At 39.7% G+C, this 20899-nt stretch overlaps 3 non-coding genes and 1 pseudogene across 3 annotated transcripts; 2 read left to right on the forward strand and 2 right to left on the reverse strand.

Annotated features, from left to right (window-relative positions):
* LOC102695046 (zinc finger protein 721-like) overlaps nucleotides 1-20899 on the reverse strand; it is a 1154024-nt pseudogene that overhangs the window by 242451 nt on the left and 890674 nt on the right.
* trnas-acu (transfer RNA serine (anticodon ACU)) lies at nucleotides 3355-3436 on the forward strand. Its single transcript has one exon. It is a non-coding gene; the product is annotated as a tRNA-Ser (tRNA).
* trnat-agu (transfer RNA threonine (anticodon AGU)) lies at nucleotides 5788-5861 on the reverse strand. The gene has a single exon. It is a non-coding gene; the product is annotated as a tRNA-Thr (tRNA).
* Nucleotides 8613-8684, forward strand: trnah-gug (transfer RNA histidin (anticodon GUG)). The gene has a single exon. It is a non-coding gene; the product is annotated as a tRNA-His (tRNA).

Here is a 20899-nt window from a genome sequence, read left to right on the forward strand (position 1 = left end):
TTTTTGTTTTGTTTTAATGCAGTGCGGGGACTCTGCTTTAACTATATAGCCGTGGATTGATTAGAGATATCAAGTACATACAAGTCATTTTTTAAATGTTGTAGTTCGTCTTGTAAAAATGTTATGAGTACCTCATCTGTCAACAATTACAGAGGTTCTTTTTCCATATTGGGGATTTTGGTTACGTAATATTATTTTCTAATTTCACGTTGTGAATATATGATTTGGGCAAACAGAGCCGCAAAGAAGTACATTATGGGTTGTTGTTTTTTTTGCAGTTTTATCTAGAACAAGCGATGCTTAAACCTTTGTCTGATTCTTGTGAAACTATCCACACGACAGTTACCTAGGAGTTGACTTCAGTGATGGCACTGATGGGATGTTTCTAAAAATCCATCCTCTGTAAAACGTCTTCTCCAGTTGTCCTGCATATGTATTCGCTAATGAAGCTGTGTGTTCTGAGCCTGGTTCTCTACATTTCTGTATGAACCAGCTTAGAGGGCTAAAGACAGCTTGTGTTTAAATTGAGTGTAAGGTAATTTATGCTTCTAAAGTCATGGTCAGCATTTATTATTGTACTGTGCTGTAAACTTCTTCTGTGCCTAATTACATTATTTTATAGCTTTATCAAATCTGTACATTGTCTGTCGATAATGTTTCTGTAGTGCTTTTTCAGCCCTCAGCATGTGTCTGCACTGGTGGTGCTGTGTGTTAGTTTCCTGACTAACTCCGCATGTGACCTTGCTGTTGGCGCTGTGGGTTAGGTTGCTGATTCCCATGTCACATGGTCTGTGATTGAATCCCATGGAGCTATGACTTTATCTTTTAACAAACATTTCTTTGAAAAAATGAAATGTTTCCCTTGGTCAGAGATTAAATAAAACCTCACTCGCACCAAACAAATTTATATTTCTAAATATCACAACATGATCGAATTTAAGTCTTTTTAATAACAATGAATAGTCACCTATGCGTTACAAAAGAAACATTTATATTGATTTGAATCGCATTTTGATTTAAATCGTAAACGCGTGTTTAAATATATGTGTTTAAAGGCGATATACTGTATAAAAGCGCTGATTCTTCTGGAATGTGTTCCACTGGGGATTCAAAAAATTTCTTTTTTTAATCGCGTATCTAAGGAAAATTGCAGTATAACTTTGTTCATGCACAAACAGTGGCATGTTACATTATTAATTTGGGTGTCTCCTCTTGCCAGAAAGCTCTAAATTGCATTTTGAGTGCGGTTTTTGACTTTTTCTAGATTGCAACCCATAAATAAAGCTGATACAGGTTAGATTTACTGTATTTTAAACTGTATTACAGCAGCACATTGGACAATGCAACGTAAATTGCAAAAATGCACTTGGAATCTGTCCAAGCCCTACTATGAAAATTATTTAAACTGCAGAGAGGGGGGTTTTACTCGTTAATGTCCGATGACATACAAGTGGAAAGATTACAGATTTTAATCGTCTTTTTTCTGAACCAGGGAAAATCTGATCATGTTTCTCTATAACAATAATAAAAAACTTTATTTTACATTATTTTACATATCCCGCTTACACATCGCACGACTTTAATAAACCTATTCTTTATTAACACTAAATAAATAATACTAAAAATACTACAGCAAAGAGGTCACTTGATTTTTGGAATAATTCCAAAAAGCACAATGATCCACTGGCATCCCTGAAGTCTGTTTAGTCCATAATCTTCCAAATACAATCACTAAGCAATTATAAGAATTATACCATCCTATTTCTTTGTGATGTCCTGTAAAAACTAAACCTATTTTTATAAGGCTTTTACTCAAAAGATTTCCAAACACACAAAGCATTTGTGAAGTACTATAGTATTTCTAAAGGTTACTGGTACAACATCAATCATTAAAGCTTAACAATAAAGCTTAGATTGATGACTATGGACTAACTACATTAACTATCTGCAATGCAACAGTATATACTAAAGAATTTAGAAACTTTATACTAAAGAATATTAGTATCTGTAATCTTTCAACTTCCACTTCCACATTTCATCGAAAAATACAAGAAGTTTCTGCTTTGTGCTAAGACATTAACGAGTACAACCCCCCTCTCTGCGGGAGTGCTGGCTGTGACAAATTAAACTGGTTTCACAGGTATTTTCAAAGTAGGAAGTACAGTACTTACTAGTTAAGAAAGCTAGGCTCCTCAATGAAATCGCTTTAACATGCTAATGCGTTGGTGTAACAGTCCGGGCGTGGCAAGCTTCCAATGTCACCTCGACTCGATTGGAAGACAATGAACGTATTCTAGCCCTAAATGAATTAATAGCAAACATGGTTTACATAAAAGACATTTTTCCAAGTAAGTTTATAATAATACGATCTATAGTTGAAATCTGAGCCTAAATATAAAGAAAAAGCATTTTCAGAGACCAATCACGCTGTGTTTATGTAGAAAAAGCAATTAGGTTTATGAGCAATCTAATTACCAATTCGCTTAAAACGCTATATAAAATAATGTTTATTTAAAGATGAATGATAAGTGTCGCAGTTTAAATAATTTTCGTAGTTAGAAATTATGAAACACTCTGTTAAAAGCAAGAGAGTTTTTTTGTCCGTAATTATTGGAAATTCCTGGTAATATTTACTCAGGTACTCAATTGTTTACTACTGCAAATTTCAAAATAGTTCAGGTTTTGCGGAAAAATTTAATTTTTGGAGTGATAATGTTTACTATAGGAAGAAGTGCGTCCGTGGGTGGGATCAAAAAACCCACTTTGGGGTTAATAGCCGAACACGCTAACCAATTGCACCACAGAAATGCTTACACCTTGCTTTTTTTCATTTACATACTTTTGGTGAACAAAAAAATGTGCTCACATTTCATCTTTCGCAAGCTATATGATTTAAAAAAACAAGTTGTTCTGCAAAGGAAATGAATAAACGCGTTAAACCAAATCAAGACCTCTTTGAGTGTCCCAAATTACATGTTCTGTAAAACAAGACAGGAAGAAAAGGTACCGGTGGAATTCGGATCCAGGATCTCCTCTTTTTGAAACAGGTGTTTTAACCAGCTTTACCACAGCGCCGGCAGAACACTATTCTTATACAGGTGGGTACCCACCCTCAAACCTTTGTTCTCTCGCTACTTTACCTTTGCCTACTGCCCTGTCTCTCTCACACCTGAAGAAGGCTCCACGGCCAAAACGCTGTGTTATCTTTCTTCTTTTTTTCAGCATGGTATAAACCTATTACCTATTCTTATACAGCCGCTTGGACACACCGCTCTGAGACATCTGAGGTCGATGTGCGCTGAGCCTGGTCGCCGAGCAAAATCATGCCCACGGGGGAGGGGAGAAAATTTCCATGATGAGGTGGCTGAGTGGTTAAGGCGATGGACTACTAATCCATTGTGCTCTGCACTTGTGGGTTTGAATCCCATCCTTGTCATTTTATGTCTTCAACTTGTGATCTGTTTCTAAGTTGTACTTGCTTTCTTTAGCTACTGTAGTAGAGCAGTGATATTTCTAGCGTTGGCTGAACATGGCTTACAGCAGTAGCTGACAGATATAGTCTCTTAATAGGTCAAATTTATGCTTTGTACTGCTTTCACCTGATATTAATAGTAGTCCTGATGAACGATTTAGGGACATGGCGCATCTTGAAAATGTTCTTGTTAATTTCAGCTTGGAAAAAATGCACTCACCAGAAGCAGAAACTGGTCGTATCTGCAAAATGCACAATGCAATAGCAATGTCTTGCTATGAGTCCTTACCTGTAACAGGAGGCGTTGTAGGACTTTTTTAGCTCAGAAAAAGCTATCAATTCATCTTACATTTCTACTCCATCAATATTAGCAATGCTATCTTTACTAAGCTCTAAATATAGCTCTAAATAAATGCTAATTTTAAAATACATTTTAAAATAGATTCTATTTAATATATTGTAACTTTGTGGTATTTAGATTTTTTATCTGAGGATGCAAGGGAAAGTATTATACAAATGTGAAAGAGGCTTGTATTTTAATACAATTTTCGACCAAAGGAAAACCAAAATCCATATGATATTACCGTCAATATCCCTTGCTATTAACGTTCAGTTGAAAGGTTTGAAGAAGCTCTCAAACAAGCAACTGCAGTAGCAGAGAGTTTTGATTTGAACCGATGCTTGCAGCTCAATACTCCATTCGTCTTTGAAAGAAGCAAAGACAGGGATGTTTTGAGTGTCTCCATGATCCTCTTCTCAATCCAAAAGAAAGGTTTTATATGATCCTGATCCCACTAGAAAAAGGGTCAATTTCCGCCTGCACTGATGTCCCTTCAAACGTTTTATAAGAACTCTGGACGTTTATACAGTGGAAGCCTAGTCCATTTCTTCTTCTGAACGAGACAATGGAAGTGAGTATTTTGATGTTGAACTGGGATTTAAATAAAGAGGAACACTACACTTCATTGGGCTACACGTGTAACAAAGCGTTTACTTTTCGACCTCTCGATAGCTCAGTTGCTAGATCTTAAGACTACAAACAAAAACAGCGGGCATTTCTTATGTCCCTGGTCTGAATCCACTTTGAAGGATGGTGTTTTCTTGTTCCTTAATCAAAAAGTGAAAATTACGAATTTGTCTTTCACTTTGATGTTCAACCGAAAGCTCAGTATACAAAGAAGTAGAGGCTCCTGTTCTGAATAATCCTCAAGTCTGATTATTTTGCTTAAACCTTTAAAATGTACACTGTGGACTGTTTGCTCTTCCTAACACAATTAAAAAGCCGCCGACAAACTTACCGATCGGGAGTTTAGTTCAGTGATAGCGCGCACTTAAGACGCTCCGTTTTCTATCGCCGGCATCTCTGTATTCTTTTTAAAAGCGTTATTTTTTTATTCTTCGTGTGTGAATTTCAGGGAGACTCATAAACCCTTTGTCTGTTTTTAAGATACATTATTATTATTTATTTTGCCTGTAAAGTTCACATTATTTTCTGTAGCCGCAAATCCCCAATATTTCTGCTGTCTCCCGAGAAACACGAGCGTGGAGTCAAATCATATTAAATAACATAACACATCTATTAATTTAACACCCAAATGTGACAGAACACATGTAAGACTTACACACAGCTTTTAATATGCTAAAGTGAATTTGCAGGTATCCTGGGGAGGGAAGAGAACTGATATTAAGGAAATACATATTTAAAGGGGATGTAAGTCTTAAATGTGTTTTGTCACATCTGGGTGTTAACTGAATAATTTTTTAGCATTATTTGTTGTGTTTTGACTCTATACTTGTGTTTCTCAGGAGACAGCAGAAATATTGATTTTTACATTTATATTCACATTCCCGGTGATATTGACTTAGGAACTCAACTATTTACTTGTAGTTTGACTCGTGTCAAAAGTTTAAAATCTTTGCAAACATCAAGATGGCTAAGGACGTGGAAAGCAACTCAATCACATTAAGAGAAGGTAATGTTTAGATCGGATTAATTCGAAGTGTGTCTCTGGGTGCGTTTGATCTACCAACGTTGTGATTAACTGAAGGACACCCTGACTGAGTGTGCCATAAAAACTTACACATGTATTTTTTCTACGTTCACAGATTTTTGGCTAAAGTAAAAAAAAAAAACTCGTTGTCATTTTCTTGCCAGCTGGCAGTAATTCTTTTGCATTGATAAGAAAGATGAGCATTTAATTTTTCGCAATGTGTGGATTTCTTGAAAAACAAGTTGTGCCAAAAACGAACTGAACACTTCATTTAAACATAATGAAGAAGCATGTTGTCTATAACAATAAACAGTGTGCGAAGACAGACACCGCTGGGATTTGAACCCAGGATCTCCTGTTTACTAGACAGGCGCTTTAACCAACTAAGCCACGGCGCCGGCGAAGCGCTGCCCTTTTAAAGCCACTTGGACACACCTCTCTGTCACATCTTCGTTCGGTGTGCGGTGAGCCTGCTCGCTGAGCAAGGTGAGAAAGGATGTGAAATGGCTTTTATCCGGCAATTTAATTACCAAGGAGCTCGATGTGCTTTTATTGATTTACAGGGTGTCCAGTGCAACACAGGCGATGGGCTGCTGGGATTTGGAGCCAAGATTTCCGTTAACTAGACAGGTACTTTAACCAACTAAGCCACGGCGCCGGCAGAATTCTCCTCTTTTACTGCCGCTTGGAGACACCTGCGTTCAGTAAGCGCTGAGTCTGCTGGCTGAGCACGTTGCCTACTTTACATTCAATAGGAGCCCCGACACTAAGAGAAACGTACAGCAATGGCTTTTATCGGGCACTTTTCATGTCCACTGCGCTTGACATCTCCCACGGGCAACAGAGTTCATTTATGACGCTTTTCCTTTCTTTCTTCTTTCTGTACACTTTGATGAAAAAAAAAGAGAAATCATGTAGAGAAAATGTCTTTTTTACATGGAGAAAACGTGCACCAGGAAATGTGGTGTTTAGAAGAAGTGAGTTAACGTGAAAAGTGACCTAATTTACCGGAGCAAATGCTCACCTAGCAAGATCTGCTTTACTACAAGAGAGAAGTAGAATGAAAGACGTGATAATTTAACGCCGTTGTGGAACAAAACGCTATTTTCTTGGAATTCTAAATCAATTAGAAATTCAGAGCGACACAAACGCTTTGTCTGTTTAAAAGTGATGATTTTTTAAAACTGATAAAAATGTAGAAAATACGTTTCTCACTTATAAATTGTAGATGTGGTGGTGTACTAGTAGCGGCGCTGAACTCACCAAAGTGCAATTCAGTTACGTGACGGGCTAGTGGTTTAATGGATAACGCGTCTGATTTCGGTTTATAAGATTGTCAATTCGACTTCTACCGGGGTTGTGTGATTTAAATCAGGCTCCTCAGAAATAGATGTCCGTTATGTAAATAGACCGCACCTGAAAGCAAACGTTGGGTCTGGTTTCCTTTCTTTCCTGCATGAAATAGCAAATCGTTACAAAAAACACCAGCTAATGTCCAATAGCTTTAGTCATTTAAACAAACATGAATATACCGTAGGTACATGGGAGTGGATTTCTACCACAATTAAAAAAGGACAAATTATAATTACAGGCTTCAGACACTTTTTTAAACAAAAGTGACCAAACACTCCCCAACTTTCAGGTTTGCTTGAACCTGTAATAAAAACGAGGTCTGAAGCTTCCGTTCTCTGATGTTACTGTCTCTAAAGTCGGACGTGATGTTTCGCGGATGTGCAGTGTGCCTTTTCTCTTGACGTGTTCAAGATGATTCGCTGCATAAGCTCCTGACTGTGTGTTGTGTACTACTCTGTTATTTCGTTCAGATTACCTATGTGGTGTACAGATAACATTCAACTGCGTGGTGTAATTTCCAGGTTTGGTACTAGCACCACCTGCAAACACATCAGCAGATCTCAATGTGATTTGAAGCGATTTGAAGTGATTTGAAGTTCAAATAGGGAGTCAGACGCGCTACCGTTGCGCCACGAAGTCATGTGCTAAATGTGTTTTTAATTTTTAAATGATATCTCCCGCCAGCCATTCAAAGATACTTTTCCATGGGTGAATATGGTTTTCTGGGGGTTGCGGTGTTGCGGTGTTGATCACTATTGGACTTCCCGGGCTCAAGTGTTGTTGTTGGACACGAGCAAAAGACTCGCATTTTCTGCAAATATAAAGAGAGTTAATGTTCCAGCTTCAGCGGAGACAGTGTTTACATTGACAACATTAAGGAGGGCATCCCTGGGTGGGTGTGAACCACCAACCTTACAGCTAACAACAGAACGCACTCGCCGATTGCGCCACACAGACTGACGAAAGAGGATGTTCTCCATTCGCACCTATCCGGTCAAAAAATAAACATCGCTTGCATTTTCATGCCACAACCCATTTGTATCTGCTAGGCTGCGCAGTCGTCTTGCACAAAGATAGCTTTGAAAAGCGTTAAAAGCAAGTCATTCCGAGTTGGTCGTTTGTGTTTGTGTTTTCGAAATGCTGTATTGCTGCCAAATGCTGAAATGATCTCTCGGCTCCTCGGTTGTCATCTCTGCTCTGTAAAGGAATCACAGCACGCGTCGGCTTCCAGCACGGTGGGTTGGGACACGATGCCGGTGGTCAACAAAAGTGATGTCTTCCTCGTTAGTATAGTGGTGAGTATCCCCACCCGTCACGCGGGAGACCGGGGTTCGATTCCCTGACGGGGAGTCGCTCTTCTTCTACCTCCTTAGAGAAAGGACTGGCTTTCACTTCTCTGTGTTTCCTTTCACAGCGCCATACACCTTTTCATTGCTCTCGCTTTCAGAGCATCTGCACGGCACACGACCCGACATAAGGATGCGCGTTGAAGTGAAAGCAGGAAGCGCTGCGACATGCACTGTGCAGATCCCGCCACACTAAGAGGTGAGTGGGTCTGTTCGATCACAGCGCTAGGCGAATCCCCAAACAGTGTGCGTGGCGACAAAAGAAGCCGATCTGTTTCGAACCGGGGACCTTTCGCGTGTGTGGCGAACGTGATAACCAGTATACTACAGAAACGGTGCCCAGTGGCCCAGCGCTGAGCTTCGCCAGTGATATTCGATGTGAATGCTATTCAATTCACCAATCCTATTCAGGGGCGGAAAAGGCCAGAGCTGCGTGTGTCTCTGTAACTCGCCGTGATCGTATAGTGGTCAGTACTTTGCGTTGTGGCCGCAACAACCCCGGTTCGAATCCGGGTCACGGCAGAATAGGAGCGTCTGCTTTTACTACTTGCACGAATGAAGGCAAAAAAAAAAGCCAATCGATGTGAACGAACGGCGCTTTGCAGAGGAGTACTGCCTGACTGGATCGTTGATGAACTACAGAGGCCACTCCGACCTCTTCAATGACTTACTAAGGACTGGGCTGCGTCTTCGAGAGCCGGGAAGTCGGCCTGGAGCGCTAATTCCGGAGAGTCCCAGACAGCCGGCCGGCGGAGATCAGTGCGGGGAGCCCAGCCCCTGCGCACAGGCACAGCACAAAGAGAAACGAGCGCATTGCCAAATTGACGTCCCGCTAAACTGCTACAGAAGTAATACAAGTAAACCACCAAACTGTGTTGAAGCAAGAGAGCATAAAGTGTGAGCGCGGTGACTAGGTTTTTATACTGGCAGGACCTGCTACCACACACCTGGTCACATTACCGCTCAATCAACACAATCAATTACACACAGAGACCCGGATTGTTCTCAGCGTCTAATTAGAACCTGCTTCCAGTCTGAGGCGGGACTCCGTGAAGCCGCCTGAACACTTTCCCGTGTGTATTCGACCTCAGCGGAGGAGTTCCACGCAATTAAGACAGAATTAAATCACCCACACGTGTAGATTTGGCTCAGATGAATTTATTGTTCAATTAGTTTCTAATTTCCGAGGACAGTGTGTTAAACTCGCTGCCAGACAGAATACGGAACACGCGACACGTCCGTCCACACTTTCCTTTATCGAGGGGGGTGTCCTATCAACATGTAACGCAATGAAAATAATTTTACTATTTTTTACGTCTAATTGCATGTCACATTAAAATGTGTAATACAAGCATTTCTTTGCTTCCCAGTAAAGAAATACTGATCAGCTTTTGACATGATCTGATTATAATTGTCTGATTTTTCGGAGATTGGTTTTGCTCCCCAGCACCGAGAACCTATGGAAGCCCGTTTCCGCCAGGGAGTAAAAAAAAAAACGCGCTATGGTATCTCAGAATTGCGACTTAAAAACTCAGAATTCTGACTTTGTATCTCACATTTGCGACTTCGAAATAGCCCATATTTCATTGTCTGTCCTTTTGTTATTTAGTTTTAGTTTTACGATGTAGGTCAGGCGTTGACATATGCACGAGCATACGAAATGTCTCACTCCTGATTCAGCTCATGCTCCATAGGAGAGACGCGATTCCTCCTGCTTCTCATACAATCATTTTTATTCTTAATCATAATTTTCTTTAGTTATGATCAATATTGAACTTTTTCTAAATAAAACGACAATAATCAAACATGCAGGTAGACTTTTAAAAAGTATTAGGAGTTGACAGGGTGCACCTAAGGAATAGTCGTTAGAAAATGTGAGAAAGGGAAAGTTACGTAAGCTCTCACACACAGCATTAGAGATTGGCATCTGATTGTAAAAAAAAACTACCCGTCTCCCCAGCATTTAACGGTGCTGTTGTTTTTATTTTATATATTTATATATTGCTAACATGTTAATGAATTGTTAAAAGATTGATATACAAATCGCTAAATACGAAACGTAAAAAACCCAACTGTAAGCAATTGACCATTCATATTCCTGAATTTTAAATCCCTATGTTTATCTGTGTCCAAGTGCCTGGTGCAGCTATTTTGAAAGCAGAGTCTATGATTTATTGCGGAAGTGCATTGTTGCCACCAAGGAAAAAAATCCAGAATTCTCCTAATTAAGAAATACAAAATTATATCCTAATTGAGAGATAGCAACAATATCATGTGTGTGTATGAACAACCTGTTACATTTGCAATGGCAGTACCTACAGACTATCGAAAGGTTTGCTGGCACTGTGGGTTTAGTGTCCCTGATAATGTGCACGCTGAGAAATGCATACAGACTGACTTTCTTCTCGGAATGAAAAGGTTACCGTTTGTTCCTCATGTAAACACAGTTTTAACCATTATCACACTTATATATATGAATTAAGAACGAATGTGACCTGGAATCCATTGTACCGCTTCAAACTGAAAGTCAGATATTTAGTCTCAAAACTACATAACTCAAGATTTTTTTTTTCCTTGATGGCAGCATTGGCTTCTGTAATTTAGATTCAACCACTGAAGAGGTTGGTTTTGTGTTTTAAGCTATTAAACATAACTGGTAAGTTTAAGTCAGTTCTTGTTACTCTTTCCGCTCGAAAGAGCTGTATTAATACCGGCGCACCTGTCTCCACAGGAAAGTTATTGCTGTTCCCAAACCAATGTACTGCAGCTTGTGGCCACGTGTTCCTGCTGTCAGCTTGTTCGTCCACCGCTAGAAATATTACTGCTCCAGTACAAGAGTAGAAGAGGAAACAAATGCACACACCGTTTAGAAAAAACACACACGTCTCAGGCCTTAACCATGACAAGGATGGGATTTGAACCTAGACGAGCAGAGCACAATGGATTAGCAATCCAAAAAGTGACTCCTGTTTAATTTTCTTTTCGCTTGCTCGATTTGTAGTACGCTCCTCAATCCTTACAACCTATAAACAAAACGGCTTAATGTGCCACATCGTTCTGCTGCAGGTACGGTTTGCACCGTGTATTGGGCGAACCCGAATGAAATATTTCAAATATGTGAAGAATTTCATGAAACCTGAAAAAAGAAGATCACAGCCAATGTCAACAGTTCAGAGCCTGTAGGCAGCTTCAACAGAACAAAACGATCTGAAGCCGCAATTCTTTCATAGAGTGTATTGTGACACTCTAGCCACGCTGTTGCTATTACTGCTATATCTGCTGCTGTTGCTTTAAACTCTACTCAGCAGGCAAGTAAAGTTGTACAAGGAATAGACAACTTTGAGCCGTCCAAATTCCATTATGTGAATTTAAGCTTTTTTTGTATTAATAACTGCATGAGTAATACAATGCGTGCTCAGAAACGTTACTTATTAGCTTATGAAGCAATATTGTTTCGACAATTTGCGGTCTTCAAAACGTAAACGCTGAAGTTTTTATACTTCCTTGTGAGCAGATCACCTTTGATTTAGGAAAGGAAAACGTACTCCCCTGTTGCTTTCATTGCAATATCTGAATCGAGACCCAAGCGCTAAGAAAGCTGAATAACGCAAAAGTCATAAACCCGATTTTAATTTAGATACACATTTTCTAATGCAGCCTTCATTACAAGACAGTCTATTTCTCGAAAGCGTGTAATGTGAAAAAGAGAAAAACGAAAATATATGGATGACAATATTTAAAAGATGAAGATTTTACTTTTGAGAAAACCGCTGGTTTTAGAACTTTGCTGTGCTTCCTGCATCATTGTCAGTGTTATAAACTGGGTGTGGAGGTAGCGATCACTTTGTAGAGCAGTTCATAGGCCGGAGCTGTTCAGACTACTCTTCTTATTTCTCAAATGCTTCCATCATTTTTTTCACGCTAGGACGCGAGTGTGTACATGTGCTTGGTTTTCGTTTCACTGATTCTCATTGAAGATTTGGGAATTAACGACGAAAGAATCAGTTGCCTCGGAAAGCAGAAGCTTTGCTTCACAACGATCTTGAAGACACGCCCATGTAGTGCAGCGTGTGATATTTGTACTATAAAAGACCAAGTGCTCAAAGTGACGTCTGCGTTTACCGTTTAGACTTTTCATCTCGGGCGCACTTTTAGAAAGCAAAGATGGAGCAGTTGTGTTGAATCACACTATGACAGCTGTCAGCGAAGTGGCGCAGCGGAAGCGTGCTGGGCCCATAACCCAGAGGTCAATGGATCAAAACCATCCTCTGCTATACACACCGTCAGTTTAATGAAGTGAATTAGAACTGATTTTTTTCTCTCGTGTGTGTGCAAGCTTCACACTTACTGTATTCGTTAATCTTTACCAATAGCAGATGCCCAAATGTATCTTTGGTTGTTCTGAGATCCTTGATAGTTTTCTCAAATCCTTCAAATGAACATCCATATCAAAGCAATTATGTTTATATTTATTACAATTAAGGTACATATACAAAATATCAACGCACATTTATATAATACTCATTTAAGAATGATTGTCAAGTTCTCCAACAAATCTGTGTTCTAATTTTAAAATATTTTTGCTAAGGATACAACGGGTGTATAATTCTCCTGACAGCCAGTTGAAGATAAAATTCCACACGTGAAAATGGTTCTCTTGGACATTTACTGAGGTACTTAATTGTTTACTTGTAGTTCCACGTGAGTAAAATGCAAATTTCAAGAGGGTTTGCAAAGAAATCCCATCAAGTTTAAGAAGAAATTATGGTTACAGCAGAATAATCTGAAGCACATCCCTGAGTGGGTTTGAACCACCAGCCCTTTGTTTAACAACTGCACAGAAACACACTCCCGTTGCTTTTTGCCATTCGCACGTTTGTAGTTAAAATAAAATACTGACATTTTTCTGCCAGCCAGCAGTATTTCTCCTGCACTGACCATGAATAACCAATAACTTTATTTCATCTTTTGCAGGCTGTAATCTGCAGAAAAGGAAGTGAATACTTGTATTAAGCTAAATCAAGCCGACGGAAATGCACTGCTGTTGTTTATCTCCACTTTTCGTTAAAAGGAGAAAAATCACTGGCATTTTCCTGCGGTATTTCTTCTGTCCTGATAGGCAAGACTTGCATTTTATCTTTCATAAGTTGTTTGAATTTCTTGAAGTTCAGAAACAACTTGTTCCAGAAGGGAAATGAACACTTGCTTCAAAGTAAATCAAGACGTATGTCTCTCTCGCTGCGTGTGCTCTTATCTGTCCATCTCTCTCTCCTCTTCTCTCACTCTGGCAGTCTGTGCAGAGTATCTGAAGGGGATGTAACACCACTTGACAAAGAAGAAAAATTCTGAGGCAGAATAAAAAAAATACATTATTCTCTTCTCAGTCAGATTCACAGCTTAGACTCACACTCAGACAGAAGCTCAACTCCGTACTGCTCTCTATCCTCACAATCCAGAACCAGAAGATATTCAGACAATCAGTGCTGCTACATGAACAATATCAGACAGAACAGCCTGGACTCAAGTCACATCTCCCCCTTTTCTCCTTTCTCCCAGTCCTCTTAGAGACATAAAAGAGCTCCTGGTTCTCCTCTCTGTGAACTGGGCTCAGGGGTCACTGATCTGGCAGCTGTGGGCTCTGTTCCAGGGCAGAAGCAAGAAGCTTCTATTAACCCTTTCCAGGACTTCCAGCCCTTCAGTATTACTTTCTTTACTGTATATCAGCCTCCAAATATGTTTTTTAAGTGTTTTATAACACAAGTGAGTGTGGAATTATATTAGTATGTATGTAATAAACACCAGTATTGACACTCTGATCAGTATATTGATTATTAGTAGCCAATGGGCCGATGGTCGTCACTACAATAGTGACCAGTTGACCAGTCTGTATCTCTGAGCAGTGCTCTGGTGATTCTACACCAGCCCTGGGATTCAGCTGCTCTCACAAGTGTCTCACAGACAGTCTTATAAATGTACAATTAGATGAAGTCTTGTAACAGTTATACAGTTAATTTAAATCATCAGACTATCTATAGAGCTGAGAGCTGGGTGGAAATAAAACCAGGATACACATTTTAACCTCCAGGAACATGAGTCTGATCCTCCTGGCTTCTATACTCTGATGATTTGTGTAAAACCCTTAAAAGCGCTTATTACAGGGACTTGTGCTCGTTCTCTACCACATGGGTACGCTTTGTAACGCATTAATCTGTGAAGTAAACTTTTTTTTTCTGTTTAATGAATTTCATTCCTCGGTTTGTCGCTCTCCTCCTCCAACTGTTAGAAATCGCCTCTCTTCACAGCCCGTTTTTTTGGGGGGGAGATGTTATATTTGTATGAAAAGCCCTCCGGGCTCCGGACAGGAGTCTCCTCCAGCTCTTTTTTTTATTAAACATATAGAATTTACAAATATAACTACAACCAGAGGATCAGAAACAGGTACAAGAGAAAAAAACACAACAGAAAAAAAAATTTAACCACCAGAGATAATGAAGTAAATTATGTGATCAAATTGTATTTTTACATATATGTTTTCCTGGCTTTATTATTTCTCAATTATTTATAGAATTTAGTGTTTCAACATACATGCGTTTCCTGTATAAAATAAAAATCAGCACTCACTTTTTTACAAAACAAAAAAAACGCTTTTCTTTTTGCAACATTTCGAGTACCTCTGGCATTCCTGAAAAAGACACACAAAAGCAGCAGAGACGCGCTCTGCTCTGTCAGAATAAGCGCTGTGATGTCACAGACACCAGCCAGAGACCCGGGATCAAAGAGAGAAAGAGCGCGGGAGGAGCACGGAGTGCACGGAGAAGAGTTATTGATCACTTATCTATCGACAACCAATTATTTCAACTGAAAAACCGTAGAAAAAATCGATTAACTTCACCAATTGGTGAGTACTGATTCTTTTCTTGATCCTGTTTAAATATCTAAAAAACAGTTAATTAATAATAATAATAATAATAATAATAATAATAATAATTGCTTACACTTATATAGCGCTTTTCTGGACACTCCACTCAAAGCGCTTTACAGGTAATGGGGATCCCCTCCACCACCACCAATGTGCAGCATCCACCTGGATGAAACGACGGCAGCCATAGTGCGCCAGAACACTCACCACACATCAGCTATCAGTGGGGAGGAGAGCAGAGTAATGTAGCCAGTTCATAGAGGGGGGTTTATTAGGAGGCCATGATTGGTAAGGGCCAATGGGAAATTTGGCCAGGACGATAAAGACTGTATCGACCAATTACCATAGTGCGTTTAGGGTTAATAATCATAATAATTGCTTACACTTATATAGCGCTTTTCTGGATACTCCATTCAAAGCGCTTTACAGTAACGGGGACTCCCCTCCACCACCAGCAATGTGCAGCATCCACCTGGATGATGCGATGGCAGCCATAGTGCGCCAGAGCGCTCACCACACATCAGCTATCAGTGGGGAGGAGAGCAGAGTAATGAAGCCAATTCATAGATAGATAGGGTTAATAATGTTCAATCTGAAATTAAACAATGATTATTCATATTATTATTTAGGTAACTGTATCCTAGAGCTAGAAAATGATATTTCAAGTTCATAAATGTATGTAAGTAACAGTTTAAATGCATTTTTCCAGTGTTTATAAATCATAAGAATGGTAACCACGGCGACAGGCTCTCCGTCACTGTACGCGTTTAAGTGTCTCACATATTAGTGAGATTACAACTGGTAGTTTTAATGCTAGTGTTTATGTGAGTATTAATGACAGTGGCACTACTGATTGTTTTAGTTTTAATGTTCATATTCATGTTAATATTAATTATAATTATAGTGTTACTTACTCTTAGAGTATTAACACTAGTAGTAATGTTAGTTTTAGTAACAGCATTACTGTTATTATTAGTAGTTTGTGTCAGTGTTAGTGATAGTGTTACTGTTGTAGTATTAGTAGTATTTATATTTGTGTTAGTTATTGTGTATCTGTGGATAAGTGTGTTTGTGGTATGCGTGTGTGGGTGCATGTCTGGAAGTGTGTGGTGTCTGTGTGTGTGTGGGCTGTTAGTGTGTGAGCGTGTGAGGTCTCTGAGTGTTTGGTGTCTATAAGTGTGTGTCTGTGAGTATGCGTAGTGTCTGTTTCTGTGAATGCATGCCTGTGAATGTGTGTGTATGGTGTGTGTCTGTGAGTGTGTGGTGTCTGTCAGTGGGTAGTTTTATATTTGTAAGTGTATGTGTTGGTATGTCTGTTAGTGTGTGTAGTGCCTGCGTCTATGTGAGTATTAATGATGATAGCATGCATGAGTGTATATATGTGAGTGTGTAAGTGTCTGATTGTGTGTATAAATGTGTGATGTGTCTGTGAGTGTAAATGTGTGTGAGAGTGTAGGTGTACAGTATATCTGTCAGTGTGTGTGAATGTGTGTGTAGGTGGGCTTGGGTTCCACTGATGTGTCTGACAGAAGTGACCCATCAACAGGTGTTGAGTTCCAGAGCCGCTTGCAAATAAAAACACTTTCTAGAGTCCAGACAAACGTCCAGAGAGCTGTGAGTTCTCTGTTTTTATCATTATTAGTAATAATGACAGAAGTAATTCCCACGCAAATGATTATTAACCAAGACAAACATCAGAAAATATCGCCTTTGCAATGATGTCACTCCTCTTCTTCATAAATTTTCTTTAATGACAGGACATTTCTGTGTCTGAGTGTCTGCTGCAAATAGTGCGACAAGCCATTTCTCTCCAATATTTTCTGGTGCGGTTATTTATCGCATACAAAATATTATTCTCATTAAGAATATTTTACCTGCAAAGTCACAGTGAAACTGCTACGGCTAACGAACGTTTTATGAGTGGAAAACATTCAGAAGACTTAATGGCTCCAGGGGAGGCTTGAACTTATAACCTCAGCATGACTCCACTGTGCATAGCTGTATAAATAACACAGCCTGACTGATTGTGCCACTAGACATGTGTAAGGCAGGCATTTACACAGATTGTAAAACTGGCACAAATGCAGGGTGAAACATGGGGTTTTGGATGTGGATACATCTCCACATGGGGGAAAGGGTTAGAAATATCAAGGAAAATATAAGAGAAGAAAATGAAATATATGTGCTCACTGCAAAGTAGGGAGAAGTGGTTAGACAAGCAAAACAGCTTTGCAAATAACATGAAGCGACGTTGTTTTGTGTCTATCTGCTCATGAATTTCGCTTCATGTGCCTTAAGCTGTGCAATTTGTATTGTTGTTGAATGAGATTGGTTTCTTCAAAAGCCCGGTCAATTGCCAATGGAGAGCTTGCCACGCACACCTTCATAAAGACTCTCTTTAAGATGATTACACCTTTAATTGTCAAGGCGCCTCCTTTGCATAGAATAGTAGCACCAACACTAAGAGAAAGGATGAGAAGTGGCTTTTATCAAGTGATTGCAGTGTTTGTTTGACTGAGGATCCTTGTGTGCTGAACTGGCCTCTGGAGAAGTGTAGTGCAGTAAAAGAGAAGGTTTGTGTCACTCAAGACTGTCACAGAACAGAACAATACAATTACAATCTTTTATGTAATATATTACAGTAAATACTACTGGTGAAACACAGTTTTTATAATGGTGAAAACAGGAGCACCTTCTCTACATTTTTGACTGAAATATTTAAACGACAAGAAATACTATCACTATGCAATTCATTAATGCAATTGAGCTCCTCTAAATGTTCTAGTCTGATGAAACAATGCATAGAATTAGGTGACAATATCGGAATTAATATCGGAAAGATAAAGTTTCAGCAACAAAAATGCGCTCGGAAATATTTTACAAGAAAGAAACCTTACATTCACCTTAAACAACATTTACCCTCTACGTTAGCAGAGAACAGTAGGACAGATAGTTAGTGTCACTGGACACTACGTCACAGAGGCCGATCTCTTCTCCCTCATTATGCAGGCTTACCCACTCATGATGAACTGTCCTCCAGTGATAGTCAGCTGCCATCACAGACTCAGACTTCAGACTCAGTTCATGTACATATTATACCTTAATTGTACCTGCCACTGCATTACAATAATTTGATCAAAACAACTGCTAAACAAACAATTATCAAATATTTCTTTCCTTCTTTTAGCAGATAAAAAAGAAGTATTTATTCCTTTCCTCTCCTACCAGTCTTTGCAAACCACCCAGTTTTCTCTGAGCCAGTCAAGGCTAACTCAGCCGAGCACTCTAAAGAGCTGGATTGAAGCTCCAGACTCCTTGGGGATGTAAGTTGGAATCCCACTGCTGCCAAATATCTCCAACTATCCCTGTGTTAAGAAGCACTTCATTTTTTGTTGTTACATCTCTGTTATTTAAACCAATTTCAGACCAATACATTTAAATAACCACACTGATCTTGCAGCATGGCATTGTCTGGCAAAAAAATAACGTGACACCTCCTTTCAAACACACATTTTCTACGGAGGGAAAAGGAGAACTCGTGCCATTCAACCTTATAGTGTGATGTCATTTTCTCACGCTCATTTTTAGATGCTTGTGATCGAATCTATGATCCTTATGAGTGCGCTCACCCTCCATAAAGGTACCACAGATATAATGTGCCACGTTTTCAGAGAATCGCATTTAATACAGGTCAGAAGAAGGCGACAAAATATCCACTAGGCAGTTCAGCGATGTCAACGGTGTTCTCTGTTTTTTATGTGTAGAGTGCCAGCCGTTACAACCAGGAACCAGACAGTTTCAGGCATCAAAAAGACTTCCCCAAAACCCTGATCCTCTCCTTACTCCGATGATGGCATTCAGACATTTCCTCCAACAAAGCCATGATATGGTCTTCAACAACACACGTTGAAAGCTTGTTCCCGACCCTGCAATCCTTCTCAAAGAAGAAGAGCAAGTGTGCTCAGTGTGAAATGCACTGTTCATTATTAATAATAATAATAAACTTTACTTTATATAGCGCCTTTAAGGTGGCTTCTCAAAGCACTTTGCAGAATGACAACAATACAATGAAAAAATACACAAGATAAGCAGGATGAGAATACACAGTTAAAGGAGACAGTAGATGGTGGTACTAAATACAGTAGGAGCAAAGGGCTAAAGAATAGTTAATAAAAGGCTCTTCTAAAGAAGGAGGCTCTGAGTCTGGATTTGAAGGAATTTAGACAAGGTGATTCTGATATCCTTGGGGATAGAGATCCAGAGGTTGGGGGAATAACCGGAGAAGGCCCTGTCACCCGTAGAGTGTAGACGGGCTTGGGGGACAGATAGGAGACCAGAATTAGAAGAGCCAAGGTTGCGATCCGGGGAGTAGGGCAATAAGAGCTCAGACAGGTACTGAGGTGCCAAGCCATGGAGAGGCTCATAGGTGAGCATGAGGATTTTGAAGGCGACATGAAACTTGACAGGAAACCAGTGCAAGGACTACAGGATAAGAATAATGTGATCACCAACCAGGTCCAGTGCTAATTTCTCCCTTGTGGCCGCTGGTTCATTTTCAACTGTCGACTCAGAAGAAGTCCTCTATTTGACTTGATCAACACCAATCCCTAGAGGATTTCGAACGGCTGAATCAAAATAACATGTGACTCTGGGGGGACTCCAACCCACAACCTTTAAATGACTTCATTCTATTAACATCTAGAAGTCCAACACGCCCTCCATTGCACCACAGAGCCAACACTTGTGCTAAAACATAAAACACCAGCAGAAAGCTGTAACACATGCATATCCTTTCATCCTTAAATTGAGCTCCATAAATATTGGCAGTGATTGGCCTGGTGTTTATGAATAGATACCACTGGGATTCACACCCAGGATCTCTTGTTTTTTAGTCAGGCACACTAACCAGCTAAGCCATGGCACCAAACATGCAAAATGTTATCTACAGCTTCAAACATCTGTGAGAAACAGGCAGCTTTGCAGTGTTACATTTGCTGGCTCAAAAGGTTAACCTTTTCAAAGATGAAGATCGGGAGAGGATTTCTTTGTCAATTCAATCAAACGTTTCAGAAATGCTGAAAGATTGGTGTGTCTCATGCGCAGCACAGGCTCTCGTTTGCTTACAAATATAATTAATTTCTTACTCCAATCTGCTCAACTTCAATTTTTGCTAATCATTTTGTTTAATTGCTTCCTACTGTATACTGCCCTGATTACTGCACTGTTCAATTTACCAATTGATTTTCATGTCTTGTTCTGTAAGACAAAGAGGCTGTTCAAAACGTTACCTCACACTTCAGCCGCTCTTTTATTTCCAAAGGCGCAGAGAGAGATACTACAACAGGTAACACCCCATGAGAAATATCATGAGCATCTGTAAAACCTCTCTACCTGCAAACTCCCCACACCGACGTGGGTGAGGAGGGTTTTAAAGGGACATTTTGAAGTGTAGAAACATTTTATCGTTCCGTAATTTTCTGTGCAGTTTGTTCCCCTTCAACTCTGCCCAACAACAGAAATAGTGTTTAATACGACAAGAGTAAAGGCACACTGCACATCTCCAAAAGATCACATCCGAGTTTAGTTACAGCAACATCAGAGATTGGAAGGTACAGGTGGTAGTTTCAGATCACTTTTTTATTCAAGTTTCAAGCAACCCTAAATACCTTCTCAAGAAAAATGTGAGAATCGCAGCTAAATCCAGTAAGATAGCTGCACTGATCTACAGTATACAGTTAGAAAACTGTTTGTGCGTTAAAAGAAGACACACCGCCCAGAGCAGTTCTAAAACAGGAATTACACATTTCAGAAAGCGCCC

The sequence above is a fragment of the Lepisosteus oculatus genome, chromosome 14 (assembly GCF_040954835.1).
Source record: "Lepisosteus oculatus isolate fLepOcu1 chromosome 14, fLepOcu1.hap2, whole genome shotgun sequence".
Lineage (NCBI taxonomy): Eukaryota > Metazoa > Chordata > Actinopteri > Semionotiformes > Lepisosteidae > Lepisosteus > Lepisosteus oculatus.